We start from the raw sequence: 13,481 nt of genomic DNA, 5'->3' as shown, positions 1-13,481 counted from the left end.
AACTCTAATTATAAACTATTTGTCATTTCACCTAATTGTTATTAATGATTATATTGAAATTAAAGTTCAAAATGTCATCCATTTATTTAATTCTTAGTACTTGATGTTAGTGTAATAATCATTCTGTAATGATGCCCGGAAATAAACCTGCCATGTCACTTCCTGCTGTCATTATTAACTCGACCTAAATCCTGGCTTAGTCTAACAAACACAATCCCCTCGATTCCTACCAATTCATATATTATTGAGTCTACAAAATTTTGAATGATTTGTCTTTTAAGTGAATTCATATGACAATGAATTTTGTCGACCACAATTATATGGGAATAATAATTATAATATCTATAGTTTTACAAAATTACTCGTGTCATACTTGTCTATGTGTTGTTCACTTGTAATAAGGTTTTATAGAAGGAAGAGAACGCCAAGCCAACAGTTTACAAGACAACCATACTGACCTATATATACTGCTAATGAATATGATGTGTACGAACCTCTGTCCTGCATGGCAGTGAACAGTGGCATTACCCACATGAATCTGACCTATATATAGTGTCAATGAATATGATGCATTCTTTGTGTACGAACCTCTGTCCTGTATGGCAGTGAAGAGTGACATTACCCACATGAATCTGACCTCTATACATATATAGCTGTTAATAAATATGATGTATTTCTTTGTGTATGAACCTCTGTCCTGCGTGGCAGTGAGAAGTGATACCGCCCTCAGTGTCAAGACCTGACTGAATTACTCAGAATAGGCAAACTGTACAACAAGCTTTGCCAATAAATTTGTTAAACTAACTACTTCATTAAATTTATCACTTAAACATATGCCCCCTGTGAGAATCGAACTCACGACCCCTGGTTTACAAGACCAGTGCTCTGCCCCTGAGCTAAGGAGGCGTCTATATTACTATAAACCTTTATGTAATGTAAATATTCACCAGTGACCAGATGTGTGGCGCTTGACCATCAGGGCGAGTCACTTACCTGTCAGGACCCGCACCAACCTCCCCAGTGTTTACTGACCCACGGAGGGATATAACAGTACTGCACCTAATGCAATACTGCACACTTGGGATGATTAAGGATGGCTTAATGAGGTTACAGGTAACGAAATATTTTATCGACAGTGTACTGGAGGAATTAGAAAGTAAATTTATTCTTTTCATGTCAGGTGTGAATTTTATCTCCTGCTTGAAATGCTGACTTAGATTTTCCTGTTGAACGATTAAACAATATTGCGGTTTGTTGCACTTAAATTTCAGTATTACATCCGCTCAGTACAGATGGAACATGGTTCATTAGGTGTGTTAATTCAATATCTCCTAAATTACACAATAACACCGTACCTACCCCCCATTCGCGCCTCTCAGTCCCAGACCTTCATAAAATATCACGGTGTGAAGGTGTGGAACAACTTACCCCCACCCATCCGAGCAAAGACTACACTCCCTTCCTTTAAATCATCTCTTAAAAAATATCTATTGTCTAAATATTAATATTTCTTGTAATACCTACTATATTTACAGTACCTGCTTTTATTGTACCAACAAAACCGTTTTATCGGAAATTATCATGTAAATAGATAAGAAATTACCATTGCAATAAGCATAATTGCCAACTAGACATAATCTTGACAGCTCTGTCCTCTTGTTCAACCTTAATACTGTACAACCCATGTTGTACTGCTCCCCCATTGTACTTATGTTTTTCAATTCCACTGCAATTTGTGTATACACTTATAATAAAAAATAAAAATAAAATAAAAATCATATAAATAAAATAAATAAATATTGAAGTGATAACCGTGGTAACATTATGAGATGTTCTTATTACCACCATGCTATTGTACTATTCCAGCTTTTTTTTTTTACGGGCATTAGCCCACCCGGGCACAGGTAATGACCCACATCAGGGCCTGGGGGGCGAAAATATAATAATAATGAATAATAATAATAATAATAATAATAATAATAATAATAATAATAATAATAATAATAATAATAATAATAATAATAATATCTATTATTATTATTATTACAACAATTAATAAAATTATTAGCAAATTAATACAAATAAAATAATAAAAATAAAAATAATAACCATAAATAAATACAAAATTAAAAAAAATAAATCAAGAGTGAGAAATTATAAACATTATATATGTTGTGTTGTCCAAGTAAGAGAAACAATTGAGACCCTGCAATTGTGTGTAAATGAGGCAGAAAGTCAGATCAGCAACTTGGGACTTGGTCAAAATTTTCGTGATGCCATATGGCAGCAGGGTCTACCATTAGACAACACAATATACTTCCAATATCTTCCCAGGCGGTAGAACCTCCCTGTTTGGTAGCTGCCTAGCTACCTACTACCTGTAGTGTGTTACTAATGTTACATAATACTTCCGTGAGATAAATGTATAGCATATATCAGGTGCCTAAAAGAGAGAGCTCAGGTTCTCAACTGGCTCAGCCATGTTAATATTGTTATTATTATCCACCCTGTATCTGTGTTTTTTTGGCTAAATAAACTGTTTCAATTCAATTCAATTCAATTCAATTCAATTCAATTCACCCTCACGACGAGTACCGAAAAATGTCGCAAAAATTATCTTCCTTACAACTTCTTCGTCTAGTTCATAATTCTTAGCTAGATATTCAATATTAGACAGTAATTCGCTCTAAAATATCAGCAATAACCAGTTAATCAGTTTATTCCATCTGGGACGTTAATGAGACCTAACTGCACAAGTTGCTTCAGTCTTACGTGAGCTCAGACTCAATAACATGGCTGCAGTAAAGACTGCCTTATCAGTCCACTTTCCCATCACCGTCGAACATCCAACTAATTTCCCACAGTCATTATGAAATTCTACTGATAACAATCACTTCTCACTACATTTCGTCATAAAACATAAATAAACGAGGCTGTAATGTTAAGTGTCCCTTACAGTGGTTAAAGAAGTGCCCACGGACTCAGGATCTATACTATAAATGATCCTTTGTTACAAGTAAATAACATGTACACCTCTACTGTCACCATCTGCCCCATCATTAGTAAACACCCTTATCTTGTTGCTGCATCCATACACCTCAGCACTACTCAATGTTTACCTGTCTAACTCCCCCATGGACTTGCCTTTATGCTTCCCGCGTCACGCAAGTAATAATTACTCGCCGGCTCGTTGCTTCTTTGTCGCCTCACTGTCTCACACATCATACCTTCACTTCATGAACGCTTAGGTAATGACTAAACTTACCTGGGTTCACCAGTCTCTAACATAATAACATTAACCATGATTCTGATGTTTTCAACGTGAGGAAATAAGGCATTTACCCGAAGGCCACAAGGTTATCAGGCGTTGATTACGAGGATAAGAGATACAAACCATTAATTAAAATGGAGCCTTCAGACCCTAACATACAAGCGTCTAACCATAGCTGTTATTAGTAAAACAAGGATTTAGATCCGTCACCAGCCCGGCACCGACCGTTGTGAGGCATCATGATGGAGCCTGATCAACATGGTAGTGATGAGCTTCACGCTACGTCATCATGTCCAATAAGAGCCTCAGGGAGCCTCGCCATCTAAACCTATATATTATGCCCCCTGTGAGGTTTGAACTCACGACCCCTGGTTTACGAGACCAGTGCTCTACCACTGAGCTAAGGAGGCATATTGTTTGTAGTAAACACCTGTACTATATCAAGTTCTACCAATGTAACAGGTGTATCATCATAATCAATGTAACACAGGTGTATCAACATACACAGCTGTGCCGTTTTATACACCTGTATTGACACTAAGATTTACCACCATATCAATTGTACCATCATACACATCTGTACCATCAACACAGTTGTGTCATTACACACAGCTGTGCCATCACAGACAACTTCACCCTCACACACAGTTTCAACCACCATACACAGTTGCACCACCACACCCAGCTGCACCACCACACACACAGCTGCACCACCACACACACACACACACTGCACCACCCCACACACACACACTGCACCACGACACACACAGCTGCACCACCATACGCATCTGCACCACCATACACAGCTGCACCATCACACACAGCTGCACCACCACACATATAGTTGCACCACCACACACAGCTGCACCCCACCAAACACAGCTGCACCACCACACAGTTGGGTACCACCACACACAGTTGCACCACCACATACAGCTGCACCACCACACACAGCTGCACCAGACCACACACAGCTGCACCACCACACACAGCAGCACCACCACACACACACCAAACACAGCTGCACCACCACACACAGATGCACCACCACACACAGCTGCACCACCACACACAGCTGCACCACACCACACACAGCAGCACCACCACATACATCAGCACCACCCCACACACAGCTGCACCACCACACACAGCTGCACCACCACACACAGCTGCACCACCACACACAGCTGCACCACCACACAGTTGCACCACACACAGCTGCACCACCACATACAGCTGCACTACCACACACAGCTGCACCACCACACGACAGCTGCACCACCACACACAGTTGCACCACCACACACAGCTGCACCACCACACACAGCTGCACCACCACACAGCTGCACCACCACACACAGCTGCACCACCACACACAGCTGCACCACCACACACACAGCTGCCCACCACACACACTTGCACCACCACACACAGTTGCACCACCACACACAGTTGCACCACCACACACAGCTGCACCACCACACGCAGCTGCACTGACTACATACTGCACCACCACACACAGCTGCACCAACACACAGCTGCACCACCAAACAGAGCTACACCACCACACACAGCAGCACCACCACACACAGCTACATCACCAAACATAGCAGCACCACCACCCACAGCTGCACCTCCACACACACAGCTGCATCACCGAACAGCTTCTCCACCACACACAGCTGCACTACCACACACAGCTGCACCACCAAACAGAGCTACATCACTAAACACAGCTGCACCACCACACACAACTAGTCCAATTCACTCTGAAGGTCACCTCAGGCTCACCGTGGTTCTAAATATACTATATAAAATGTCGGTACCAGAATTGAAACATCCGGCCTCTGTCCACCCGAAGCCGGATCCAACAAAGTCTTATGAGTGTCCTCCGGTAGATGGTCGAGCTCCCTAAACGTAGAATTTATCCCTGATATTCAACGAAGAGGGTCACTAAAACTCCCCCCTGTCGGCCCATTATACTGATCCAGTGATAGTGGTAGAGAAAACTATCTAACTTTTTTTTAATCTTGATGTAAACGACAAAGTCTACGCCTACCAATCCACTCTACCGACAAAAAAAAAATTAAATAAAAAAAAATCCTTAGGGCCCTACAGTAATTCATCTGCAAATCTTAGGTGTATGACAACAACTTTAAGACTAACCATGTGAGCTTCCAGCCTTTGATCTTCACTACTGAGGAATGGTCGACTTATAGTAACAACAACCTTCATTATACAAACTATGTCAAAGAGGATCTCGACCTTAACCACTGACCAAGCAAATTATAAGACAACTTGACCACTGACCAATAGACAAATTATAAGACACCTTGACCACTGACCAATAGACAAATTATAAGACACCTTGACATGACCACTGACCAATAGACAAATTATAAGACAACTTGACCACTGACCAATAGACACATTATAAGACACCTCAACCTTTAACCACTGACCAATATCCACCAAACAAGAAGCTTTCGAGATATTACAATGTTTAATCCAATAAAACAAGTAAGGGTGCATCAGTCAGGTAGGAGGAGGAAGAGCACTAAGTTACCTCAGCCATTAAGTCATCTCTCTGGTCAAATCAAATCTTATCTTATCTCCATCAAAACAATCCAACCTCGGTAAACAAGTCGGGATATTTAGCGCTGCTGTTGTTGTTGTTGTTTTGGTAGACTGACGGCAAGCAAACATTCTGAAACGTCACTCACACAATTCTACCTGGTAATGTCTCATAATTTTTTTTAAGTGTGGAGTAATGTGGTGGGTTGGAGTAAGGTGGTGGGTTGGAGTAAGGTGGTGGGGGTTGGAGTAAGGTGGTGGGGGTTGGAGTAAGGTGGTCGGGGGTTGGAATAAGGTGGTCGGGGTTGGAGTAAGGTGGTCGAGGTTGGAGTAAACTGGTGGGGTTGGAGGAGTGGTGGGGGTTGGAGTAATATGGTTGGGGTTGGAGTGGGTGGTTGGAGTAATATGGTTGGGGTTGGAGTAAGGTGTGGGGGTTGAATAGGTGGTCAGGGGTTGGAGTAACGTGGTGGGGTTGGATAATATGGTTGGGGTTGGAGTAAGGTGGTTGGGGTTGGAGTAGAGTGGTGGGGGTTGGAGTAATATGGTTGGGGTTGGAGTAAGGTGGTGGGGGTTGGAGTAAGGTGGTCGGGGTTGGAGTAACGTGGTGGGGTTGGAGTAATATGGTTGGGGTTGGAGTAGGTGGTGGGGGTTGGATAATATGGTTGGGGTTGGGTAATATAGTTGGGGTTGGAGTAAGGTGGTGGGGGTTGGAGTAATATGGTTGGGGTTGGAGTGAGGTGGTGGGGGTTGAGTAATATGGTTGGGGTTGGGTAATATGGTTGGGGTTGGAGTAAGGTGGTGGGGGTTGGGTAGGTGGTCGGGGTTGGAGTAATATGGTTGGGGTTGGAGTAAGGTGGTGGGGTTGGAGTAATATGGTTGGGGTTGGAGTAAGGTGGTGGGGGTTGGAGTAGGTGGTCGGGGTTGGAGTAACGTGGTGGGGTTGGAGTAATATGGTTGGGGTTGGAGTAAGGTGGTCGGGGTTGGATAAGGTGGTGGGGTTGAGTAATATGGTTGGGGTTGGAGTAGGTGGTCAGGGTTGGAGTAAGGTGGTGGGGGTTGAGTATTATGGTTGGGGTTGGATAAGGTGGTCGGGGTTGGAGTAAACTGGTGGGGGTTGGATATATGGTTGGGGTTGGAGTAAGGTGGTCGGGGTTGGAGTAAGGTGGTGGGGGTTGGAGTAATATGGTTGGGGTTGGAGTAAGGTGGTCGGGGTTGGAGTAACGTGGTGGGGTTGGAGTAATATGGTTGGGGTTGGAGTAAGGTGGTCGAGGTTGGATAAGGTGGTGGGGGTTGGAGTAATATGGTTGGGGGTTGGAGTAAGGTGTGGTTTGGGGTTGGAGTATGGTGGTGGGGGTTGGAGTAGGTGGTCGGGGTTGGAGTAATATGGTTGGGGTTGGAGTAAGGTGGTTGGGGTTGGAGTAATATGGTTGGGGTTGGAGTAATATGGTTGGGGTTGGAGTAAGGTGGTTGGGGTTGGAGTAGGTGGTTGGGGTTGGAGTAAGGTGGTTGGGGTTGGATGAAGGTGGTCAGGGGTTGGAGTAAGGTGGTCGGGTTGGAGTAAACTGGTGGGGTTTGGAGTAAGGTGGTGGGGGTTGGAGTAATATGGTTGGGGTTGGAGTAAGGTGGTTGGGGTTGGAGTAAGGTGGTTGGGGTTGGAGTAAGGTGGTTGGGGTTGGAGTAAGGTGGTCAGGTTGGAGTAAGGTGGTCGAGGTTGGAGTAAACTGGTGGGGGTTGGAGTAAGGTGGTGGGTTGGAGTAAGGTGGTCGGGGTTGGAGTAAGGTGGGCTGAAATAAGGAGATCTATAACATTAACTTCTCACTTAAGTTCATTATTATCTTACACGCACCACCTACTGATTAGCCCAATCAGCTAAGAAGAAACAATCGAAAAAAAATTCACCTCATAAACCTGTCTGATAAATAAATAACAAAAGACAAGACATATAAACCCACAAAACTAAACCCAACCAAAACATTTACAAGATATATCGTGGTTTTGTGTTTCCTTTGGTTGTTTTAGGTGAGCGTTTTTAAATCTTAGGATTATCGCAAGACAGTCGACGCTTCAACCCCGAGAAGGAAATAAAGCCGAGGTATAAACACGCCTTGCATTTATTAATTGATTAATTTATTTGTTTGTTTATTTATATATTTATTGCTAAACTCCAATAGAAAACGAGATGTCAATTCATACCCGCGAGGACAAACCATACAAAGTTGATCAAATGTTTACACTCGCTTAGAACACAACAAAATCATTCGTCTTTAATTATCTGTTCTACATAAGTCTTAAGCGGCCCCCGTAATATTGCATAAGTTGTTGTTGTTGTGCGTATCACAATAATTACTATAATAATAATTTCAGGCCAATTTTCAGCAATACACCAGAATGTAATGGGATGGATAAAAGGTAATCAAAAACTATTATACCAATTTACAATGAAAATTATCCCACTCTCAAGGAAGTATTTACCAGTATTAACCATTTAAATATGTGTGTCGTTTGTTTACATGTCCCAGTACACACACACACACACACACACACACACACACACACACACACACACACACACACACACACACACACACACACACACACACACACACACACACACACACACACACACACACAACACAACACACACACACACACACACACACACACACACCATGTAACTTCTTAAATCACAGTACAAGAGAGAATAATGAACCCTAAATTAACAAGTTTATCTAACCTAACCTTACATCACCTAACCTAACCTAACCTAACCTAACCTAACCTAACCTAACCTAACATAACCTAACCTAACCTAAGTCTTATTTAACTTCGTGACAAAATAATGATGGTGTACTTACTGTGAAACCTTCATCTGTGGCGGGTGTATTTTGACTATGGATATACCTTACACCCACATAGTACTCAAGACACCTACCATGAAATACCCACACGGTGTTTGTATCATGGTGACTCTGGTTACGCCAAGCACACTCCCGCCCAGGCACTATACAAGCACAAGGTCATCTGTACTTTTCTCGTAGCTCAGTTTATCATTCTAGGTTACTCAGGTCAAGAGGGTCAGGACCGTAGTTAACGCGTCTGAAGAATACACAAACCACAACAATCTTCCAGCCATCGTCACGGTAACTTAACCTTTTAAAACCCCAAAATAATTCCACCTTTCGCAGTACAGAATACAGGAGGGAAATAAGGTGCCCATTAATCTGCGTCAAGTTAATCTCTTATTGATGAGGAACTCGTTAAAACAAAACAAATATAAAGATGATATTTTGTCGCTTATACAAATGATCGTTCAATACACAACTACTGTACTGTGTGTTGGGGTTTGTCTAGATCTAAGTAATGCCTAAACAAAATTTCCTTACTGGGACCACGGTCAGGGTATAGTTTGGGCTACAGTTAACAGTGATCAGGGAATAAATGGTCTTTAGATATTATTTCCGTGTGATGATAACATGAGAATCAGTTTAGGTAACAAGCAGAGATTTAATGGCCCACAGAAAACTACCGGAGATACTCTGGTTGTAAACATGAGAACATTACATGATATCTTACAAATATATTTAGGTTATGTTGTTGACGCCGCCATAACTAAAACAGTGATCAGTGAAGCACAAACCTCCGGCGTGGCACTGCCTGGACTCCCCGGCCTAGACACTCTACCACGGATGGAGAAAGTCACATCTAAAGAGTAAAAACACAAGAGCGTAAACACTGTGATTTACTCTTTTTTTGTGTGTGTCGGTCTTTTGAGAATATACCAACGTACAGACAAATTATCTCTACCATTGTGTGAGAAAAACCACCAAAGGTGAAGCTCATAATGGATTGGGAAATAAGTTGAAAGGTTACGAGGGTGGAGTCACTGGCCAGACCAGCTTGTTGACACACTGATTCCTTCCACTCAGGTGTCCTGACGTAATTATAAAACGTCTCGTAAGGCCCCCCCCCCCTCATATAGATGTTTAATTATTGGATTATATTGTATAATATATATAAATAAAAATAACCGATATATACGGTGTATACGGTAGTATAACACCTAATGGTTCTTTTCCTCCATTGAAAAAAGTTCATAATGGCTTTCTTGGTCGGTCGAACTGACTTAGCGTTTACCATTGTATACCTGTACTGTTTACCAGTGTAAACCATTGAACCAGGCAGTAATATGTTTTTCAGTTGATCTGAATTATGAGAATTTAAAACTGAAAGACTTACAGATAAAATCCATAATAAATGTGACCTAAAATGTTTCACCTGTGTTAAAGATTCAGACAAAACCTATCAATGGAAATTACGTAATTGTCTGACCATCAAACTCAACTAACGACAAGTAATACAAGGTTAAATACAGAAAGGTGAGCCAAGACGTACACTACAGGTAATGCTGTTTCTGATCAAAGAATGAGAAGCATTGTTGATACAATGACGACCGTTGACGTCTGAACTAGAAGTGTTATGAAAACCTCGACATTAAGGCAACATAGCAACATATACAAGGCGAACCAAAACAACTGACCATTCTGAAATCTTAAGACATCCGAAAGTACTATAAGGTGTGTCAGCTGTTATGAACGTCGAGGAGCTGAGAGGGAGAATAATTGGGACGACCTGAAAAAGTTCTGAGCTGACCCCTGGTGTGAGGCCCCTGAGGAGTCACGTTAATCTGGCTCATCAGTTTATCAGATGAGGTCATGTTCCTGATAGGCCTAGAGTAGACCCAAGCGGCTTAAAAACCTCCACAAGGACCGTAAAAACACTTTCTATAAATAAATAAATACAAAACAGTAAATACAGGCAAACATAAAGAGGTACAAAACAGGCAATAATTTCCTAGTGGCCAAAAATAAATAACATCCCTTCTAAAAAACACGTCAGGCTTTAAACAGAACCAAGTGTTATGATTAGATAGCATTAAGAAACAAGAGAATGTATCAGTAATGAAAGATTCCAATATTTCCCCAACTCTAACCCTACCACACTATATATATAAATTAATTCTCTTATTTCCTAACCTAACCTAACCTAATCCTACCTTGTTTGGCTCTGCGTCGACGGAACACCCAGCAGTAGTAGCGGGCAGGAGTGGAGGTGACACTGGGCGCGGGGAGTCCTCTGAAGAAGAAAAAAAATCATTTAACACACACACTCATACACGATGGAAGAACAAGACGGAAACAATGAGGCTGTTGATGGTATAAATATATCACAGTATATAAACAACTAGGGTCTTCTAGCATGTATTCTAAGTTAGTAAAATTACAATACACTACAGTAGTCAACAAGAAGGAAAATGTTTTGATAACACTCATCACTAAAGGAGTCGGGTGAACTATGGTAAAAATATAAATGTAGTTTAAAAGTTATAACGGTTCATTCAAATTCGCAGAGGCAAAATTCATAAACCAAAATCTTTAAAAATCTTAAACTCTAACGCACCTTTAATTTTCACTTATTTAATAAACATCAATTTCACATGTTATTGTTTTATGGATCAGAAAATTCCATTACGCCCATAAAACGTCTTCGTTGTATTGTGATATTTGCGCTTTGTCTTTTGTTTAATGTGAGTTGTTAATCTTGCTTCATTGTCAGTTAATTATTTTCACAATGGATCACCTGAAGATTTAGACACTTCAGCTAAGCTAAGCTAACCTAACCTAACCTAACCTAACCCAGCTTATTTCACGTTAACAGAAGGGGTTATGTTAGGTTTAAGTTGATAGATTTAGGTTAGACTAGGCTTTGGTTAGATTAGGCTTTGTTAGATTAGGCTATGTTAGGTTTTTGGATAGGTTAGGTTAGGTAAGATTAGGGGAAGATAAATTAGGCTCCGGTTAGATTAGGCTTAAGTTAGATTATGTTGGCGTTCGGCGTCAATCACGTCACATAGGCTAGGCGGTAGGGTGTCTGTCTTAAGATGAGTCTTCCCAAATGTTTGGACACTACAGACCAAGTTGGCTTAAAATCTTGCACGGCAACATTTGTCTCCCCACACACCAACTAAGAATCTGTCACTAGGACATTCAATAAATAAGGAAGTTGATGACCTCATACCTTTGCCCCCTGTGAGAATCGAACTCACGACCCCTGGTTTACAAGACCAGTGCTCTGCCCCTGAGCTAAGGAGGCCTGTATATATGTACCTAAAACATTTAAACTAACTAACCATTGGTGGACTAACACGGTACGAGAGTTTCATCAATCCAATAATTACAATGTGATGTATCAGTTATATTCGTCACCGTCTGGGAAGCCCGGCGTTGCCAGTTTGTTTTTGAGAGGCAGCTCATGGATAACTTGCCGTATGTGTGGACTACACTGTTAACTTACACATCTATAGAATCTTTAACCAACTGTCCCAACCAACGACCCAGCCCCCGCTGACCACCCAGCCCCCGCTGACCACCCAGCTCCCGCTGACCACCCAGGCCCTACTGAATACCCAGGCCCTACTGAATACCCAGCCCATACTGATCACTCTGTCCCCACTGACCACTCAGCCCCCACTGATCACCCAGCCTCCCCCTACTGACCACAACCCCTACTGACCACCCAGCCCCTACTGACCACCCAGCCCTACTGACCACCCAGCCCCTACCCACCCAGCCCCTACTGACCACCCAGCCCCTACTGACCACCAGCCCCACTGACCACCCAGCCCCTACTGACCACCAGCCTACTGACCGCCCACCGCCCAGCCCCTACTGACCACCCAGCTCCTGACCGTAGCCTACTGACCGCCCAGCCCTACTGACCACCCAGCCCCCTGGCACCCACAGCCCCACTGAACACTCAGCCACCCCATTGTCCACCAGTATCACTGACTTACACCACCAAGTCCAACTAACACCACCCAGCCCCACTGACAAACCCAGCCCTCCAACAGCCGCCCAGAATACCAATAGCTGTGAATTCGCCCCAAGTGTTGTAATCCCTCGCGTGTTGTAATCATCACCGTGCGTTGCAGTCACCCCCATGTGTTACAGTCACCCCGTGTGTTGCAATCACCCCATGTGTGCAGTCACCCCATGTGTTGAAATCACCCCGTGTGTGCAGTCATCCCATGTGTTGAAATCACCCCGTGTGTGCAGTCATCCCATGTGTTGCAATCACCCTAGTGTGTTATAATCCCCCATGTGTTGCAATCAATGAGGAAGGGGGGTTACAAACACCCAATAACCCCCCCTCCCCGGTTTACGGCCCTGCCCGTGTGTGGCAGTCACCCCCACAGAGCGGAAATTGTCGACACTACACTAGTGGCTCTTAACTTAGGGAGGCGCTTCAATTTTAAGGGAGGAGAGGACTGAACATATTTCTGACTCACAATATACAGTACTACAGTATATTCCCAATTAAATAAATTCGTAATTACCGTGGCACCGTAGGGCAGGGAAGCCACACCAATCATTAATCTCAATTCTAACTTCATGTATTATTGCCAGACATGTCATTATACTTCAGGGTCCAACACGAGGATAATAGGACACTTTTCAGATATAAAGAATGAGTAATAGAAACACAATTTTAAATAATAAGAAAAAACAATGCCGGTGGTTGAACACGTATCAGAGGTGCAGTTCTGCTTTGACTGGGATGGGACAGTGTTACCGTA

The 13,481-nt window shown here is 42.7% G+C and overlaps 3 non-coding genes across 3 annotated transcripts; all 3 read right to left on the bottom strand.

Moving 5' to 3' along the window:
• Positions 1-834: 834 nt before the first annotated feature.
• Trnat-ugu lies at positions 835-906 on the bottom strand. Its single transcript has one exon. It is a non-coding gene; the product is annotated as a tRNA-Thr (tRNA).
• Positions 907-3,609: 2,703 nt separating this feature from the next.
• Trnat-cgu lies at positions 3,610-3,681 on the bottom strand. The gene has a single exon. It is a non-coding gene; the product is annotated as a tRNA-Thr (tRNA).
• Positions 3,682-11,926: 8,245 nt separating this feature from the next.
• Trnat-ugu lies at positions 11,927-11,998 on the bottom strand. Its single transcript has one exon. It is a non-coding gene; the product is annotated as a tRNA-Thr (tRNA).
• Between the last annotated feature and the right edge of the window lie 1,483 nt (positions 11,999-13,481).

Source organism: Homarus americanus, unplaced genomic scaffold (assembly GCF_018991925.1).
Source record: "Homarus americanus isolate GMGI-L3 unplaced genomic scaffold, GMGI_Hamer_2.0 scaffold40856, whole genome shotgun sequence".
NCBI classification, from domain to species: domain Eukaryota; kingdom Metazoa; phylum Arthropoda; class Malacostraca; order Decapoda; family Nephropidae; genus Homarus; species Homarus americanus.
The sequence above is the reverse complement of the archived record's forward strand: the minus strand, read 5'-3'. Positions and strand labels throughout refer to the sequence as shown.